This window comes from Pelobates fuscus, chromosome 3 (genome assembly GCF_036172605.1).
Source record: "Pelobates fuscus isolate aPelFus1 chromosome 3, aPelFus1.pri, whole genome shotgun sequence".
NCBI classification, from domain to species: domain Eukaryota; kingdom Metazoa; phylum Chordata; class Amphibia; order Anura; family Pelobatidae; genus Pelobates; species Pelobates fuscus.
Genome location: NC_086319.1, coordinates 315,735,635 through 315,757,014, shown reverse-complemented (window position 1 = coordinate 315,757,014; position 21,380 = coordinate 315,735,635). Strand labels below are relative to the sequence as shown.

Sequence of the window (21,380 nt, the reverse complement as noted above, 5' to 3'; positions counted from 1 at the left end):
CAGGCAGTCCTGGTTTTAAGTATGATAGCAGCTTTCCTCAATCTATTTTCCTTGCTCACCCCTCCCAAATCTACACACCTATTTTTCAATAAAAACCTTCCTGTAAGGCAGCCAATGGTACAACAGAGCAAGGTCTATTTTCACATTATCTACCCAATTTAATTTTATTCCGTTAGTAGAAATGTAGCAGACAGTTTTTCCTATATCCAAGGGGTGTATTCGCTAACCCGCCAAAAACTAAATTGCTAAATGTAGGCTATAATAGTCCAGATATGACGATAGTCAAGTTGGAGAGTTTTTGCAAATCAGCACTCTTTTGCTAATTTTTGCAAACTGAATTTTGTTGTGCTACACTGCACAGTTTAGTGAATAACCCCCTAATGGGTTATATTATTGGGATTCAAAATGTAGGTAATAGTAGTCAAACTTGAAAAAAGACTAGTCAGCTAAGTGTACTATTTAGCTATTTTGACCGAAAATTTTAAATTAATATTTGTTTTACATTAAATATCCCTGTAATATCACAGTGTGGGTGGGGTTTGTAAAACATATTGAGCCTAAATTTTAAGATTCGGATTTAAATTTGCTACAGTTCGACGTTTAGTGAATAAGCCTGTCAGAGTTTGATCTCCTGGACAAATGTATACTTTTAATGTTTAAATATATTTTATATTCACTTTTCTGTAAGATTTAATGGACAGTAAATGTGCTAAGACATAAAGTATTTAAACATATAATTCACAAAGCCCACAGAATAATATAGGATTGGCAGACATTTCCCACACAGAACTTTAATAATAACAGGCACTTAAATATCAAAAATGTTAGCTGCTTCAATAAAAAAGGCACGGTTCACCTTAACCTCTTTAGAGAATCTGATCTATATACTATGAACATACGCCAAATGTGGCCGGCTGTATCTCTGTATAGCCAATCACAGTGTCTGGCTGGCGAGAATACTCAAGTACAGCAAAAAAGGCCACATGGATAATGGGAACTCTTAGGGTTTAGAAAAATAAATAGAAAATCTAAAAACTTTAAATGACAAGTAATATTGCTTAGCTACTGATGAACAATAAGAATAACAATAGCAAAATATAATAATTATTTTTTTCTTATGTGCTTTATTGTTCCGGTCAAGTATGTTCTGTTAATAGTCTGTCTATCTTACACATCCAACTGGCAATTCCTTAAAATTAAACTAGGGACCCGGCATCCCAGAGCAAGCCTCTACATCATTGCAGGCTATAAAACTACTTTGACAGAGTCCCAGTGATTTAGGAGAAGATGCAAGTGTTAGGGAACTCTGTCCAATAGCTGTGCTTGTAGATTTTGGCAGGCTATACTAGACTCTCCATCTCCAAGGGAGATCCGCTACAACTTAACAGTAGCTACATTTGTTGAAACTCACATCAGCAATCAGTCACTATAACTGTATTCATAACTATGTAGATTTAGGAGTAAAAACAGAAATAGAAACAGGGAAAAAAAAATAATAATAATAATATATATATATATATATATATATATATATATATATATATATATATATACAAATTACCATACCTAACATAAAATACAAATTGTATACATGTAAATGTGTGTGTATATACACAGATCAAAAGGCTGACAGAAATAAATATTGAATGCATAGACAGACACAGAGCCACAGAGATAGACACATAGATGATTAGATAGATAGATAGGTAGGTAGATAGATAGATAGATAGATAGGTAGACAGATAGATAAATAGATTGTAGATATATAGATGGATATATAGATAATAGATAGATAGGTAGATAGATAGATAGATAGATAGATAGATAGATTGTAGATATATGGATAGGTAGGTAGATAGATAGATCGATCGATAGATAGATAGATAGATAGATTGTAGATATATAGATAGGTAGGTAGAAAGATAGATGTACCAATAATTCCAATAATTGTTTTTTGCAGAATTCATGGTGGCAAATTACAAAAATGAATTATGACTAAACATGCTTAATTTACCTTAACAATTCAGTGCAGTATTTCAATAATCTATTTCCCATACACCTGGTAGAAAACCTTTAAGTTTTTGTCGTTCTGGCTCACTTGTTTGGTTGATAAAAGGCAGATTTGCAGAACTATTCTTTAATGATGTCTTCTTCACAGTCTCCAGATGTGATTTTTTTTTTTTTTAATATGTATATTTTTCTCTCCAGCCCTCTACCTTTAGTAGAAAGCAAAATCCCTTTTTAAATGGTGAGTGTGTCAGGTCCTTTGCAGGCAGAGGCAGCAGCAGGAGCAGCAACAGGCTGTAGTGTATTGTAAGTGAGTTTGGAGAAAAGACTTTTTTTTCACAATCAGACCAAGTTTAGCAAGGCACAGGCTTCCAAACTCCTCCTGTTAACTTCTTTCCTCCTGGAAATACCCAGTGATTTCTAAGTGTGCTGGATCCTCCTGCAAAGGTAGGCAGAGGTCCAGGGGTAACAGACTGGTGGTAAAAGGGGTGGAGGAGAAATGGGAGGGTTTTAGGAAGCTGGGGGTAATTCCTTCCTCCTGGGGTGTCCCATCATTAGGAAGGGTGCATATAAAACAAATCGCATCCATAAATTCACAGGGAATGTTACAAACCTTGAGAACTTAGCTGATAAAAGGACTCAGGAGAGCGGAGGCCTGTGTTAGTTTTCTAGGAATGAGTTAATTGAATGACACAGGACATTTACATGGTACATGCAATGCCAGGAAGAAAGTCTGCATAGAGGTGTTAAATCTTTGCCTCAGTATAGTCATACCCTGTACTGAAGAAAGTTACTTAGATTACTAACTATACATAAAAAATTATATAGTTAGAAACAGCTTAATTTATACATTATATGTGTAATTTATTCTGGTGAATCTCAATTGATACATTAAAATAATATAGGGTCAGTGCTACATATTTTCATTTGTGTGTTGGTGCGTGTGTGCATGTCTAATACCCATATTATCCAGCCTCTAGCATATATCTAATACATTAAGCTTAACATTCTTTTTGAATGTATAATGTATATCTAATGATAGGGTTCTCTAAACGCAGTTAAGATCACATTATGTTTTAATTTAATGGCATATCCGTTCATGCTTTATACGATATTAACTAGTTAATTAGAATTATACACTTCATGTTCAGGTACGCTAATGAATGGCTACATGATTTCAAACCCATAAATTGGAGTAACTGAATTAAAGTTAAAAAAAAAGATACATCAGAGAATGCTAAAGAAGGAAACACAATTATATGCAATTTGTAATTGGAACAAAGGGTACATTAATTGGACATTCAAAAGATGCCATGATACATTGCATTTTATTGTGTGTGAAAGAAAGCACATCTAAGTGCTCATGTTAAGGTGCATAATAAATATATATAGAGAGGGAGAGGGTGAGCGAGAGAGAGTTAGATGGATAGATAGATAGATAGATAGATCTGCATACGTTTTATTTGTATACAAACACATGAAACAAACATGTTTCTAGGATATGTGTTAAATATATATGAAAGTTTTGGATTTGCCTTTCAGTATTATTATTATTATTGCCATTTATATAGCGGCAACAGATTTCGTAGCGCTTTATAATTCTTACTACATCTAAATAAGGACTGACACGTCAGCCATATGTTTTAGCAAAGTAGAGAAATTGAACTGTAGAAGCAGACGTAAAATGAACATATTTTCAAAATAAGCAATTGTGGTAAAATGTGTTTTGATGTAGTCAAAATTCTGAAACCATAGCCATTTCTAAGCATACAACAAAGGGGATAATTGTTGTTTTTTTTAAAGTCAAAGTTATTGGTCAAGTGTTTCTGGATGACTTGTTGGCTGGTGTAAGAATGAAATAGGAACTTGGTGTAAATGTCATTGTTTTTTTTTGTTTTTTTAATAAATAGCAGTTCTAGGTCAGATTGCTAAATGATGATCAAGTGGTTTCCATGGAGATTGCAGCATTCCATTGTGTGTAGGTCCTATTAGCTGAGTAATGTAACACATAAGTTACAAAACTATGTTTATTTACAAGTGCTCATTGCATTTACATCATACCTATACTTAAAGTAAAATAAAGCATAATCTACAAGGAAATAAAAATACAATATGACAAATTACCTCCCTAACTAAACTCACTCGGGCTGACTTAGATCAGGTAGCAAAAAGCATGGAAAAAGCATGCAAAAGGTGAGGACTCATTTTTTTGAGAGAATAATTGTATATACACTGATCAACCACAGCATTAAAATGACTGATGTGAAGTGAATAACATTGATTATATTATTACAATGACACCTGTCAAAGGGTGGAATATGTTAGACAGCAACTGAACAGTCCGTTCTTGAATTGAAGCAGGAAAAATGGGCAAGCGAAAAGATCTGAGTGACTTTGACAAGGGCCAAATAGTGATGGCTAGACCACTGGGTCAGAGCATCTTGAAAACCTCAAGTCTTGTGGGGTGTTCCCAGTATGCAGTGGTTAGTACCTACCAAACGTATTGCAAGGAAGGACAACTGGTGAATTGGTGTCAGGGACATGGGCACCCAATGCTCATTGATACACGTGGGGAGCGAAGGCTAGCACGTCTGGTATGATCACACAGGAGACCTTCCGTAGCTCAAATTGCTGAAAAACATAATGCTGGCCATGATAGAAAGGTGCTAGAACACACAGTGCATTACAGTTAGCTGCATATTAGCCTTCAGTGAAGATGTGGGAGTCAGGACAATGGAACAATGGAAGAAGTTTGCCTGGTCTGATGAATCACGTTTTCTTTTAAATCATGTGGATGGCTGGTTGAATATGTGTCATTTACCTGGGGAAGAAATGACAGCAGGATGCACAATGGGGAGAATGCATGTCGGCAGGGGCAATGTTCTGCAATGAAACCTTGGCAATTAAACGTACCATCAACCTAGAGAATGTTGCAGACCACGTACATCCTTTCATGGCTATCAGAGCTGTTTTAGCAGAACAAGGGAGGCCTACACTATATTAGGGAGGTAGTTCAAATGTTGTGGCAGATAAACAAAAATCTTTGTTCAAAGCAAAGCTCAACATGTTTTTTTGTGGTTTATCATGACAAAAGGCACTTATTTTTTATAACCACAAAGGAATACAAATAGCATTGTGAATGTTATCAGATCTGCATTGGCTTGGCTGTGTCTGATCTCTCTTTCTTAGACCTGGTCTGCCCTATCATAGTCAATACTGGTGGTAATTTGCCCTATTTAAATAGTACCCTGTGTAACTTTTGTCTATGACTGATCTCCAACATATTCTAATTACAAAACGATTGCTATATCTTTAATTTTTTTTTATAAATATTTAAGTAAAGAAAAGTCCGGACATCTATCTATCTATCTATCTATCTATCTATCTATCTGTCTGTCTGTCTGTCTGTCTGTCTGTCTGTCTGTCTGTCTGTCTGTCTGTCTGTCTGTCTGTCTGTCTGTCTGTCTGTCTGTCTGTCTGTCTATCTCTATGTTTGCCTCTCTTACCCTGTCTGTCAAAGATGTGTTATAATAAAAACTGCTGCATTAAAGATTTGCTAGGAAACAGTTAAAAGTGACTATTTAAATTATATAAAAACAAGCACACAGAAACAAAAAGTGTGAAAAGGTAAGTAATCATTAAAATGGAAAAATCAGTGAATGTTCTGCAATGACACCAGTGCCCTAATTTACAACTTGAGAAATAAATAATAAAGTAGAAGCAGATGTAATTGGGCTAAATCAGGAAATATTTTAGTCTGGAGCAGGACCCGGGGTATGTAATGTGACTATGAAAAAAGAGAAAAAAAAGTACATGAAATGGCAGGAAAAACAGCATGTGGGACAAAAAAAAAAAATGAAAACTAGGAAGCTAACTAGTAAGATACCTTCCTCATAAAGTCTTATTTTATTAGTTTGTCATGAAGTCTTTTTTAGTTACTCCAACTTGTAGTGTGATTAAAATCCAAATTGCTAAATAAAGCTAAAATAGCTGATCTGGAAAAATTCTCCAATTCAGCTGTAGCCACAACTTGGCTATTTTGAATGTTCAGTGTTCCTCTATCTACTCCTCTTTAGGTTAAAAATGATCACAGGTCCATTGGACCCCTATTAACTAGGATAACTCTGTTTAACAGTACTGTCTATCTCCTAAGTTATGTTAACTGGGTGAAAAAGTAAGAAAATATGGACCATATCTACCAGAAGGGAAGTGGTCGGATGTAGCTATTCACATTACTTCCATCATTCCATCAATTCAAAGAATGGGATGGGCTCCTATAGAAGATTATTTGGATCAATTAGCAGGCAGATTTTAATATTTTCAGAGGATGTTTAATGGATTGAATGAGAACTTTAGAACTATGCCTCTGACCTTGGATTGTTATTGAATAATCCTACAGGACTTTGAGTACCATAAACACAAACTGATCTTCATGTTTGTGGATTGGAATAGCTCATACGGTCATACCCATTCCTAGAAATTGGATATATAACTAGACAACAGCAAAGCATTAAAAAAAAGACATAATTACTAGTTTATTGAGCTTAAAGGCTCAGCTCGTTAAGTATGGTATTCGGTTATGGTATTAGTGATTGTAACATAGTTTACTAAATACACTATGTACAAACTGCTAGTAAATATCTAAATAAATATTGTTTTAACTTAACAAGCCAACCAGTACTAGTTTGGGACATTAAAATCTAGGTTGACACGGGAGAGACCTGTATCATGGTTTCATTCTGCTATGAAAACAGGGACATTCTGCACGGACAATCTATTTTGTATGACGATACAATCTTTGTTGTTCTGTTTACCCAACAAAAAACACAGAAGTCAGAAAAAATGAATACAGGAATGAGTGTTTAGTAAATAAACACCCATGGTATAACAAGATTATACCATCAAGTCAAAATCTCTGTAACCATATATGTTCTTGGGCAAACCAGAGTAGTCATATGTCATAAGGAATTTAACTAAAAACTAAAAATACCTCGACACAGAAGTATCCTTGAAGGAAAGGAAGAGCGAAATATATACACATTAGGACTGACTGTGTTTTATATAACATAATATGTGTAACTTTTAAGACAGGACATCACTACGCCATCTTCATTCTAATGGACCAAGACTCTAAGCTGATCTTTCTGTAATGTATCATGATGACGTGTATTTCATTGAAATAAACTTTTTAATAAATGTTTGAGTTCAGTTAAACCTTTCTGTATATAAATGGATATTCAGATACTGCTATGCAACATTTCCTTATCTTGTACACCAGGGCAGGTTTCCCACAATACTCCAACCACACCCATTGCTTAAAACAACATAACAAATAAATATTGCTTCCTAAGTACCCATCCAAAATATTTGTACAGAGCACATGAGGATTCAGCTGCACAGAATTGATGCCGTGCTTGTGGAGTGGCCAAGTCAATATTAAGTCAAATGTGTGTTCCTTTATTTGTATGGTGTGTCTCTTTGTATGAATGCAGATGGAGTGTGTGTAGTGCATCTGAATGTACAAACGTATATTTGAGTGTTCCAAGTGTGTGTAATTTTTTGAACTTCCTGATCCCCACTTCCGTTCCCCATTTCTTTATGTCTTCTACCTATTTCTCTTTCCAGTATCAATCTCCTATGTGTGTCATTCTTCCATTTTTGATCCACTTGTGTCATCTGACCTTACATAAAAACTTTTTCAGTTTGATATTCAGGTGTATCCACTTCTTAGGCTCCCTTATCCCACCAACAAGTCCCCTGCAGGGACTATGTTTTCTAGTTCTGACCTTACACCATCGCTTTTGTGCTACTTCCATTTCTCTTCTGCTTATGTGTGTGTCTCTGTCCTAGTCATGCCTTTTTCCCTTTCCCCAAAACATGTTCTTCTTGCTCTAACAGTCACTCATATACTCCCTGCTCCCTATGTGTCTCTTCTTAACCTCATATCCCTCACATTAGACATGTGTAATTTGTTTTGTACCGAATGTTCATTCATACGAATCTCATGACATTCGGCCGAAGTGCTGAAGTGATTCAGATTTCAAAAAAATGGCAAAACAGGAGAGCTGGAGGGAAAATTACGTGAATGATGACAGGAATATTGACTAATAAGCTTATTCCTTTTGTGCAATGTAATGCTTGCTTGCCCAATCCGGTTTCACTATTACCTGTCCGATGAAATGAGCAATAGACATGTGCAATTCGTTTTGTTCGGAATGTACATTAGTACGAATTTCATGCTATTCAGACATTCAGATGCCTACGAATGCTCGAAGTGCCGAAGCTCTGAAGCACAGAAGTTCTGAAGTGACGACATTCGGCAATTCCAAAGTGCTGAACCGAACAGAATGCCATAGGTCCGAATTGCTGAAGCAGACACATTTTTTTTACTTACCCGAATTTCCGAACTGAAACAAATTTTTTGCAAATGCACATCCCTACCTCACATGTCTTTCCAATCCCTTTTATCATCCTGTCAATTTTCATTCATCTATAGGGGAGGGATGCAATAAGATCTACTGTACACTCACCAAATGCTGACATTTTTTATTAGCATTTACTGTATTGAAATTTTGAGAGAGTGGTTATCATATGTATTGCATTGTTTATCACATTTATAGATTATGAAAATAATATGGGATCAGTGTCTTTTGCAAACTATTTTATTTTCGAGTAATGGTACAAGTTCAATATTCTTTAAATAAATCAGATCACTTTTTTCAACTTATCTTAAGTTCTAAAGCTCTTTGACTAAGCACCAAGTACTAAGGATCATATAAATAGTAGCATATAACATGGTGATTTTACAAGGTGATATAACTGCAGAATATGTATGTAAATATGTGTGTATTAATTTACAAAGGTAACATAAACACAAATTGTTATTAGAAAATAAATTTCCTTTAAAAAGAAGTATAGTGGTGCTCATCATTTTTATTAGATTAATATCTATACTAAGTAATAATATTTATTATTATTATTTATAAAGTGCCAATAAATTCCACAACAGAATTAGAAAAAAATAATTTAGAGTTATTAATTATTGGTTTTCTTACTATAAATAGTTTCCTGGAATACATTGTATATCGTTATCATCAACCTTATATATTATGTACTCTGCTTATAATAACAGCCCCTTGTAGGAAAGACGAGACAGGGGGGGTATGATAGAAACATTTAAATACATAAAGGGAATCAACACAGTAAAGGAGGAGACTATATTTAAAAGAAGAAAAACTACCACAACAAGAGGACATAGTCTTAAATTAGAGGGACAAAGGTTTAAAAATAATACCAGGAAGTATTACTTTACTGAGAGGGTAGTGGATGCATGGAATAGCCTTCCAGCTGAAGTGGTAGAGGTTAACACAGTGAGGGTGTTTAAGCATGCGTGGGATAGACATAAGGCTATCCTAGCTATAAGATAAGTCTAGGGACTAATGAAAGTATTGTGAAAATTGGGCAGACTAGAAGGGCCAAACGGTTCTTATCTGCCATCACATTCTATGTTTCTATGTAGTGGCTATAATGGTACAAAGTACGATAATGCTGTTCCCTTGGTAATGTGGCAAACTGTTTTACAACCTTTCCCTCGTGTCTGGGTCCCCGTCAGGTGCTGGGTCTCCTCTACAGTAGGCTAATGACATCCAGCTACTGCGAGAGATGCCGATCTGAAAGTAACGGTTGTTCAGTCTCAGCCAATGAATGCCCTTCTGTTGAGTTGACATTAGCCAGCCCCAAATTCTTGTTCCAATGCCCCAATGATGGAATTGCACCTCTGGCAGCAGAAGGGATAAACTCAGTATGTGCAGCATTTCATAGTGATATGATGCTCATAGAGACTCCAGGCACCATCAATATTTCAAATTACTGGATTGGCCATGGTGCTTGGAGTAAGCCTTTGAATGTAAGTCTTGACTTTTGTTTCTTTAAAGGAGCAAACTGTTAACCTTTGCTCACTGCTACCTAAATGCTGAACAGGCTGGTGGCACAAGTAATGATAGATTTAAGGTTTGATAAGCATGGAGATGAGAGAAGTTGAATTTCCATTTCCGATGTCAAAGTAGTTATGAACTACTCATGTGACATATGGCAAGCCTTGGTATACACAGCCTCTGGACTTTTTTCACATCTGATTGAATTGATATGGTGTATATATTTTGCACCAAAAAAATGTGTTGACATTACAGTCCTCTATGGGACTTTTATCAAGAATAAAGGACTGAAATGTCAACACATTTTCTGGTGTATAATTGCACAATAAAACTTCAAGTTTTAACTACAAAGTCCTGAGAGTGCACACTTCCTTGATATATATATATATAATGTTTAAATATTTTTTTTTCAATTTCATTTATCAACATTGATTTAAAAAAATGATATTCTTGCGTATCATGTATAAAATCCAATGCAAAATGGAACTTGTTTAGAAAGTGAGGCAGCAATCTTGGAAACCAATAGAAAGTTTCAACCTCTTGCTTCATCTTGACTAGTGATGTACCGAACTGTCCGCCGGCGAACAGTTCCCGGCGAACTTAGCGTGTTCGCGTTCGCCGCGGCGGGCGGACACATGCGCAGTTCGATCCGCCCCCTATTCGTCATCATTGGGCAAACTTTGACCCTGTGCCTCTCGGTCAGCAGACACATTCCAGCCAATCAGCAGCACTCCCTCCCTTCCACACCCTCCAACCTCCCTCCCAGCATCCATTTTCGATTCATTCGGAAGATGCATGCTTAGTGAGAGGAGGGAAAGTTTAGCTGCTGCTGATTACATAGGGAAATTGATAGCTAGGCTAGGGTATTCAGTGTCCACTACAATCCTGAAGGACTCATCTGATCTATGCTGTAAGGGCAGCACCCCAAAAAGACCTTTTTAGGGCTATAACATCAGGCTGCTTTTTTTTTTTTTCCTGTGTAATGTAATTGCAGGTGCCTGCCTGCCAGCTTCTGTGTGAGGTTCACATTGGATACTGTGCCTATTTGCCCAGTGCCACCACTCATATCTGTTTTAACAATAGGTTAAGCTTTACATTTAAAATAAATATTTTTTTTTCACTGTAATAGAAGAGCAGTTGCCTGCCTGCCAGCTTCTGTGTGAGGTTCACATTGGATACTGTGCCTATTTGCCCAGTGCCACCACTCATATCTGTTTTAACAATAGGTTAAGCTTTACATTTAAAATAAATATTTTTTTTTCACTGTAATAGAAGAGCAGTTGCCTGCCTGCCAGCTTCTGTGTGAGGTTCACATTGGATACTGTGCCTATTTGCCCAGTGCCACCACTCATATCTGTTTTAACAATAGGTTAAGCTTTACATATAAAATAAAGAAAAAATTTTCACTGTAATAGAAGAGCAGTTGCCTGCCTGCCAGCTTCTGTGTGAGGTTCACATTGGATACTGTGCCTATTTGCCCAGTGCCACCACTCATATCTGTTTTAACAATAGGTTAAGCTTTACATTTAAAATAAATATATTTTTTTCACTGTAATAGAAGAGCAGTTAGTTGTCTGCAAGCGTCTGTGTTTCAGGCCTACTTCAGCGTGTGCTCTGCAGACCTGTGCCAGCGTGCTTTGACAGTTGCCAATCATATCTGGTGTCTCTATAGCGTGCTTTTACAACCAAAATTTTGTTTCACTGTAATAGAAGAGCAGTTGCCTGCCTGCCAGCTTCTGTGTGAGGTTCACATTGGATAATGTGCCTATTTGCCCAGTGCCACCACTCATATCTGTTTTAACAATAGGTTAAGCTTTACATTTAAAATATTTTTTTTTTCACTGTAATAGAAGAGCAGTTGCCTGCCAGCCAGCTTCTGTGTCAGGTTGGATGCCTTGCCTATTTGCCCAGTGCCACCACTCATATCTGTTTTAACAATAGGTTAAGCTTTACATTTAAAATAAATAATTTTTTTTCACTGTAATAGAAGAGCTGTTAGTTGTCTGCAAGCGTCTGTGTTTCAGGCCTACTTTAGCGTGTGCTCTGCAGACCTGTGCCAGCGTGCTTTGACAGTTGCCAATCATATCTGGTGTCTCTATAGCGTGCTTTTACAACCAAAATTTTGTTTCCACTGTAATAGAAGAGCAGTTGCCTGCCTGCCAGCTTCTGTGTGAGGTTCACATTGGATACTGTGCCTATTTGCCCAGTGCCACCACTCATATCTGTTTTAACAATTGGTTAAGCTTTCGATTTAAAAGAAATCATTTTTTTTCACTGTAATAGAAGAGCAGTTAGTTGTCTGCAAGCGTCTGTGTTTCAGGCCTACTTCAGCGTGTGCTCTGCAGACCTGTGCCAGCGTGCTTTGACAGTTGCCAATCATATCTGGTGTCTCTATAGCGTGCTTTTACAACCAAAATTTTGTTTCCACTGTAATAGAAGAGCAGTTGCCTGCCTGCCAGCTTCTGTGTGAGGTTCACATTGGATACTGTGCCTATTTGCCCAGTGCCACCACTCATATCTGTTTTAACAATTGGTTAAGCTTTAGATTTAAAAGAAATCATTTTTTTTCACTGTAATAGAAGATCAGTTAGTTGTCTGCAAGCATCTTGGTGTCAGGCCTACTTCAGCGTGTGCTCTGCAGACCTGTGCCAGCGTGCTTTGTCAGTGTGTATCATGGTCTCTGTGGACGGTGAACAGTCTCTATTCTGCTCTGTGTCAGTGTGTATCATGGTCTCTGTGGACAGGGAACAGTCTCTATTCTGCTCTGTGTCAGTGTGTATCAGGGGTTTTGAGGACAGGTGTCAATCCATATCTGCCAAGTGACCCTATGTAGGAGGAACAGTCCCTATTCTGCTCTGTGTCACTGTGTATCAGGGATCATTAGGATAGGTGTCGATCCATATCTGCCAAGTGACCCTATGTAGGGGGAACAGTCTCTATTCTGCTCTGTGTCAGTGTGTATCAGGGATCATTAGGATAGGTTTCAATCCATATCTGCCAAGTGACCCTATGTAGGGGGAACAGTCTCTATTCGGCTCTGTGTCAGTGTGTATCAGGGATCATTAGGATAGGTGTCAATCCATATCTGCCAAGTGACCCTATGTAGGAGGAACAGTCCCTATTCTGCTCTGTGTCACTGTGTATCAGGGATCATTAGGATAGGTGTCGATCCATATCTGCCAAGTGACCCTATGTAGGGGGAACAGTCCCTATTCTGCTCTGTGTCAGTGTGTATCAGGGGTTTTGAGGACAGGTTTCAATCCATATCTGCCAAGTGACCCTATGTAGGGGGAACAGTCAAGCAGTTGCCTGCCTGCCAGCTTCTGTGTGAGGTTCACATTGGATACTGTGCCTATTTGCCCAGTGCCACCACTCATATCTGTTTTAACAATAGGTTAAGCTTTACATTTAAAATAAATATATTTTTTTCACTGTAATAGAAGAGCAGTTAGTTGTCTGCAAGCGTCTGTGTTTCAGGCCTACTTCAGCGTGTGCTCTGCAGACCTGTGCCAGCGTGCTTTGACAGTTGCCAATCATATCTGGTGTCTCTATAGCGTGCTTTTACAACCAAAATTTTGTTTCACTGTAATAGAAGAGCAGTTGCCTGCCTGCCAGCTTCTGTGTGAGGTTCACATTGGATAATGTGCCTATTTGCCCAGTGCCACCACTCATATCTGTTTTAACAATAGGTTAAGCTTTACATTTAAAATATTTTTTTTTTCACTGTAATAGAAGAGCAGTTGCCTGCCAGCCAGCTTCTGTGTCAGGTTGGATGCCTTGCCTATTTGCCCAGTGCCACCACTCATATCTGTTTTAACAATAGGTTAAGCTTTACATTTAAAATAAATAATTTTTTTTCACTGTAATAGAAGAGCTGTTAGTTGTCTGCAAGCGTCTGTGTTTCAGGCCTACTTTAGCGTGTGCTCTGCAGACCTGTGCCAGCGTGCTTTGACAGTTGCCAATCATATCTGGTGTCTCTATAGCGTGCTTTTACAACCAAAATTTTGTTTCCACTGTAATAGAAGAGCAGTTGCCTGCCTGCCAGCTTCTGTGTGAGGTTCACATTGGATACTGTGCCTATTTGCCCAGTGCCACCACTCATATCTGTTTTAACAATTGGTTAAGCTTTCGATTTAAAAGAAATCATTTTTTTTCACTGTAATAGAAGAGCAGTTAGTTGTCTGCAAGCGTCTGTGTTTCAGGCCTACTTCAGCGTGTGCTCTGCAGACCTGTGCCAGCGTGCTTTGACAGTTGCCAATCATATCTGGTGTCTCTATAGCGTGCTTTTACAACCAAAATTTTGTTTCCACTGTAATAGAAGAGCAGTTGCCTGCCTGCCAGCTTCTGTGTGAGGTTCACATTGGATACTGTGCCTATTTGCCCAGTGCCACCACTCATATCTGTTTTAACAATTGGTTAAGCTTTAGATTTAAAAGAAATCATTTTTTTTCACTGTAATAGAAGATCAGTTAGTTGTCTGCAAGCATCTTGGTGTCAGGCCTACTTCAGCGTGTGCTCTGCAGACCTGTGCCAGCGTGCTTTGTCAGTGTGTATCATGGTCTCTGTGGACGGTGAACAGTCTCTATTCTGCTCTGTGTCAGTGTGTATCATGGTCTCTGTGGACAGGGAACAGTCTCTATTCTGCTCTGTGTCAGTGTGTATCAGGGGTTTTGAGGACAGGTGTCAATCCATATCTGCCAAGTGACCCTATGTAGGAGGAACAGTCCCTATTCTGCTCTGTGTCACTGTGTATCAGGGATCATTAGGATAGGTGTCGATCCATATCTGCCAAGTGACCCTATGTAGGGGGAACAGTCTCTATTCTGCTCTGTGTCAGTGTGTATCAGGGATCATTAGGATAGGTTTCAATCCATATCTGCCAAGTGACCCTATGTAGGGGGAACAGTCTCTATTCGGCTCTGTGTCAGTGTGTATCAGGGATCATTAGGATAGGTGTCAATCCATATCTGCCAAGTGACCCTATGTAGGAGGAACAGTCCCTATTCTGCTCTGTGTCACTGTGTATCAGGGATCATTAGGATAGGTGTCGATCCATATCTGCCAAGTGACCCTATGTAGGGGGAACAGTCCCTATTCTGCTCTGTGTCAGTGTGTATCAGGGGTTTTGAGGACAGGTTTCAATCCATATCTGCCAAGTGACCCTATGTAGGGGGAACAGTCTCTATTCTGCTCTGTGTCAGTGTGTATCAGGGGTTTTGAGGACAGGTGTCAATCCATATCTGCCAAGTGACCCTATGTAGGGGGAACAGTCTCTATTCTGCTCTGTGTCAGTGTGTATCAGGGCTGGGCTTTGAGGACAGGTGTCAATGTTAGGTGATTTCTGCCCTTTATGGATTAAAAGCAGACTCTGCATCAACTGTGCAATTTTCCATGGGAGTTTTGCCATGGATCCCCCTCTGGCATGCCACAGTCCAGGTGTTAGTCCCCTTGAAACAACTTTTCCATCACTATTGTGGCCAGAAAGAGTCCCTGTTGTTTTTAAAATTCGCCTGCCCATTGAAGTCATTGGCGGTTCGCGCGGTTCGCGCGGTTCGCGGGTTCGCGACAACACTAATCTTGACATTGCTACGTAGTCATTTTTTATACATAACTACATGCAACATTCTTTTATAAACACATTGTCATGGTTGACTTCTATGAAAAAGAAAATTGTAACACAATTTAGCAGAGAATAACATTTTCAATTAATGGGTTACACAACCATTGACTCCATTATATACAGTGACGTGTCTTGTTCTACTTCAGAATGAGAATATATGCATCTCTGTAATGGAAATTCTACACACCCTGAAATGTCCGGCTCCTCGGCTAAGTAATCTTGCTGGTTTTAAAGGAGTCTTACGGGTTTATTTTCTCTGGGTGAAAGCCCACTCGGAGTGACGTGTTTATATAATAAATATCCTTGTTGATGTGGTTTGTCTTGAAGATAACTAAAACACACAAGTACTATTCAGCGTGTGGCCATGAGTTATTTCACAACTTGTCTAAGTAAATTTACTCCCAATTGATGTGAACATAAGTTGTGTCTTCTTCAGTCATGGAGAGTGATTCAGCACATATTTTTCGTATACTTAAATCAAACGTAAATTTTATAATCAATCATGACTGACCCAGGCATTTGTGTTCCAGCCAGTAGATTAAATATTTCATGACAACTGGATGTCATTTACTAAAGTGAGAATTCAATGTGAATTTCAAATTTAAATAAAAATATATATTCCTAGCACTATAGTGTTTCTATCACTACTTGTATTTAGGTCCCCCCCTTCCTGGGTGCATTAATATTTTTTTCAGAATTAAAGATCTGCTTTTTCTAGTGTTGAGGTTCCCTATGCATTGCTTACTTATCCGTGTGACATCACGGCCTCTGCCGATGTCCAATCCAATGTTTCTCAAAGAGGAGCATTGGGGAGCTAATACGCAGCAAAGCATTGAATGATTGCCTTACTATGGGATTCCACATCATCTGATTGGGTTTTACTTGGTCAATGCAGTGTAAGCGCCTCCAATGGCTGGCATACTGACAGCCACTAGAGGTGGACTTTCCCCTGCAGTGTAAACATTGAGTGTCTCAAAAACTGCAATGCGTTACATTGCAGGGTTAAAAGGACAGGGACACTGCATCCAGATCAATTTGTTGAGATTAAGTGATTTGGGTGACTATAGTGTCCTTTTAATACCAGGGTAGCTGAACTGAAAGCAAAGCTGAGATAGCTGAGCATTTTTCCTGAATGGTTATCTTTACATTAAATGTAAAATTTAGTTTGAATTCTCACTTTAGAGATGAACCCTGTCTATGTCACTTTGCTGGTGATATTTGGTAATATGTATTAAGTGAACAGCAGACTCAACCACAATATTTATTGTTCGGAGCACAAATTATTTAATTCATATTTTTCAGCAAGGTAATCAGTTAGATTCTGTGGGCTAAGGATTGGATACCGAACAAGTCTGGCGATTTTTCTCTTTTCACCGTATAATCCCTTAACATTAAAGGTTAATTTAATAATGTGTGCATTATCAGGAATTACAAGTTTACATTTTAGACAAAAATATCCAAATTAGCACAAATCTCTAAGTGAGCTATATAGCTGTTTGGCACGTCAGCAACATGTGAAATTCAAGTGGCATTCCCTTTGAATTACAAACAATTCACACTTTCGTAGACCTTGACCTACGTGTAATTTTTGTACACTGTTAGCAGTAATGGTCCATTTTATTCCCTGACTTAATGAAATACTATAAGGGTGGTATTTTTTACCAAGACAGTATCCACCACCACTTTCCATTATTTGATCTAATTTATTTTACTTATTTTCCCTTCTTAAAGTTATACAAAGAAATAGGTTCTTATTTTAAAGGATTACGTGCAGTTGGAGGCTATATGGTCACTGAGTGACTGATAGATTTGTTTTTAGACTTGGAGATTTGTTTTTGTCTCAACTGCAATTTATCCGAATTTAGGACAAACTGAACTAACTCTGAGCTAAAATGTACCAAATTACGAACCTAATAAGCAGTGCTATGGTAGAAAATGTTTGTTTTGATTAGGGATTCTAAATTTCAATAGTGATGTCGCGAACATACCAGGCGAACCGCCATAGACTTCAATGGGCAGGCAAATTTTAAAACCCACAGGGACTCTTTATGGCCACAATAGTGATGGAAAAGTTGTTTCAAGGGGACTAACACCTGGACTGTGGAATGCCGCAGGGGGATCCATGGCAAAACTCCCATGGAAAATTACACAGTTGATGCAGAGTCTGGTTTTAATCCATAAAGGGCATAAATAACCTAACATTCCTAAATCACAATGGATATGGATTGACACCTGACATATGTCATATTGACACCTTGACATATGGATTGACACCTGTCCTCAGGGACCCTGATACACACTGACACAGAGCAGAATAGGGACTGTTCCCCCTACATAGGGTCACTTGGCAGATATGGATTGACACCTGTCCTCAGGGACCCTGATACACACTGACACAGAGCAGAATAGGGACTGTTCCTCCTACATAGGGTCACTTGGCAGATATGGATTGACACCTGTCCTCAGGGACCCTGATACACACTGACACAGAGCAGAATAGGGACTGTTCCCCCTACATAGGGTCACTTGGCAGATATGGATTGACACCTGTCCTCAGGGACCCTGATACACACTGACACAGAGCAGAATAGGGACTGTTCCTCCTACATAGGGTCACTTGGCAGATATGGATTGACACCTGACCTAAGGATCCCTGATACACACTGACACAGAGCAGAATAGGGACTGTTCCCCCTACATAGGGTCACTTGACAGATATGGATTGACACCTTCCCTCAGGGACCCTGATACACACTGACACAGAGCAGAATAGGGACTGTTCCTCCTACATAGGGTCACTTGGCAGATATGGATTAACACCTATCCTAAGGATCCCTGATACACACTGACACAGAGCAGAACATAGACTGTCCCCCCTACATAGGGTCACTTGGCAGATATGGATTGACACCTATCCTCAGGGACCCTGATACACACTGACACAGAGCAGAATAGGGACTGTTCCCCCTACATAGGGTCACTTGGAAGATATGGATTGACACCTGTCCTCAGGGACCCTGATACACACTGACACAGAGCAGAATAGGGACTGTTCCCCCTGCATAGGGTCACTTGGCAGATATGGATTGACATCTGTCCTCAGGGACCCTGATACACACTGACACAGAGCAGAATAGGGACTGTTCCTCCTACATAGGGTCACTTGGCAGATATGGATTGACACCTGTCCTCAGGGACCCTGATACACACTGACACAGAGCAGAATATTGACTGTTCCCCCTACATAGGGTCACTTGGCAGATATGGATTGACACCTGTCCTCAGGGACCCTGATACACACTGACACAGAGCAGAATAGGGACTGTTCCTCCTACATAGGGTCACTTGGCCGATATGGATTGACACCTGTCCTCAGGGACCCTGATACACACTGACACAGAGCAGAATAGGGACTGTTCCCCCTACATAGGGTCACTTGGCAGATATGGATTGACACCTGTCCTCAGAGACCCTGATACACACTGACACAGAGCAGAATAGGGACTGTTCCCCTTACATAGGGTCACTTGGCAGATATGGATTGACACCTGTCCTCAGGGACCCTGATACACACTGACACAGAGCAGAATAGGGACGGTTCCCCCTACATAGGGTCACTTGGCAGATATGGATTGACACCTGTCCTCAGGGACCCTGATACACACTGACACAGAGCAGAATAGGGACTGTTCCTCCTACATAGGGTCACTATTTTTAGCCCAAGGCAGCTCATTTCATCAGGCCTTTTTTAGTCGAATGTATCGCCCACTGTCAGTCCCTTCGGGATCCATCCCTCATTCATCTTAATAAAGGTGAGGTAATCTAGACTTTTTTGACCTAGGCGACTTCTCTTCTCAGTGATAATACCTCCTGCTGCACTGAAGGTCCTTTCTGACAGGACACTTGAAGCGGGGCAGGCCAGAAGTTCTATCGCAAATTGGGATAGCTCAGGCCATAGATCAAGCCTGCACACCCAGTAGTCAAGGGGTTCATCGCTCCTCAGAGTGTCGATATCTGCAGTTAAGGCGAGGTAGTCTGCTACCTGTCGGTCGAATTGTTCTCTGAGGGTGGAAGGGCTGTGGCGATGCGTAGGACTTAAAAAGCTCCGCATGTCCTCCATCAACAACACGTCTTTAAAGCGTCCTGTCCTTGCCGGCATGGTCGTGGGAGGAGGAAGATGACTTTCACCTCTTCCCCTTGTTAGATTACCGTTGTACTGTGACATCACCCTTATACGCTGTGTAAAGCATACTTTTTAATTTATTTTGCAAATGCTGCATCCTTTGCGACTTGTTGTAATTTGGTAACATTTCAGTCACTTTCTGCTTATACTGAGGGTCTAGTAGCGTGGACACCCAGTACAGGTCGTTCTCCTTCAGCCTTTTTATACGAGGGTCCCTCAACAGGCACGACAGCATGAAAGACCCCATTTGCACAAGGTTAGATTCCGAGCTACTCTTTTCCCGTTCCTCCTCCTCAGTGATCTCAATGAAGGTATGTTCTTGCCCCCAGCCACCTACAACACCACGGGTACCAGATAGGTGACAACGAGCACCCTGGGATGCCTGTTGTGGTTGGTCTTTCTCAAAGCCACATTCCTCCTCTGGCTCCTCTTCCTCACAATCCTCTTCCAGCGCTGCCGCAGGTCCAGCAAGCAATGCTGATAAGGCTGTTTCTGGTGGTGATGGTGACCACAACTCCTCTTCCTCTTCACGCTCATCTAAGGCCTGATCCAGCACTCTTCGCAGGGCACGCGCCAGGAAGAAAACACATGGTATGATGTCGCTGATGGTGCCTTCGGTGCGACTGACGGTTTGTCACCTCCTCAAAAGGACGCATGAGCCTACAGGCATTGCGCATGAGCGTCCAGTAATGTGGCAAAAAAATTCCCAGCTCCCCATAGGCTGTCCTAGCACCCCGGTCATACAAATATTCTTGTTGGAGCTGGCGGTCGAACATTAGGAGTGTTGAATTCCAACGTGTCGGGCTGTCGCAAATCATGCGCCTCACTGGCATCTTGTTTTGCCGCTGGATATCTGCAAAGTGTGCCATGGCCGTGTAGGAACGCCTGAAATGGCCACACACCTTCCTGGCAGTGGCGGATCCAGAGCCTGATCTCGGGAGGGGCACTTGTAGATTATTTAAATAAATAATCCAGACCCAATAACCACTACAGCTCAGTTTAGTGGTTATAGTGCCAATAATGCCAAGACCCCCTCCCAGAGTAAGTAGTCAAACTGTTTAAGAACTGTTTGACAACTTACCTGAGGTCCTCTGGGGAATGGGGCTGTAGTAGGGCAGAGGAGCAGTGGTATGTGTGAGTGGTGCAATGTGTGAGGGGTGCAGTGTGTGTGTGTGTGTGTGAGGGGGACAGTGTATTAGCAGTGTGTGTGTGTGAAGGTTGCAGTGTGTACGTGAGGGCGGCAGTATATGTCAGGGGTGCAGTGTGTGTGTGGGTCAGTATGTGTGTGTGACAGTTACAGTGTGTGTGTGGGGCAATGTATGTGTGTGGGGGCAGTGTGTTTATGGGGGCAGTGTGTGTATGTGGGGGCAATGTGTTTATGGGGGCAGGGGCAATGTGTGTGTATGGGGGGCAGGGGCAATGTGTGTATAGGGGGGCAGGGGCAATGTGTGTGTATATGGGGGGCAGGGGCAATGTGTGTGTGTGTGTATGGGGGGCAGGGGCAATGTGTGTGTGTGTGTGTGTGTATGGGGGGCAGAGGCAATGTGTGTGTGTGTGTGTGTGTGTATGGGGGCAGGGGCAATGTGTGTGTGTGTGTGTTTATGGGGGGGCAGGGGCAATGTGTGTGTATGTGTGT

General features: G+C 40.1%; 1 protein-coding gene across 2 annotated transcripts in view; it reads right to left on the bottom strand.

Annotated features, from left to right (window-relative positions):
- Nucleotides 1-2,396, bottom strand: part of ACAN (aggrecan) — a 100,411-nt gene extending 98,015 nt beyond the window's left edge. The window contains exon 1 of one of the 2 annotated variants that reach the window (XM_063448884.1): nt 2,015-2,396. The gene's annotated coding sequence lies outside the window, so the exon portion shown is untranslated. The remainder of the gene's footprint in view (nt 1-2,014) is intronic. The other variant, XM_063448885.1, reaches the window with a different exon arrangement.
- Between the last annotated feature and the right edge of the window lie 18,984 nt (nt 2,397-21,380).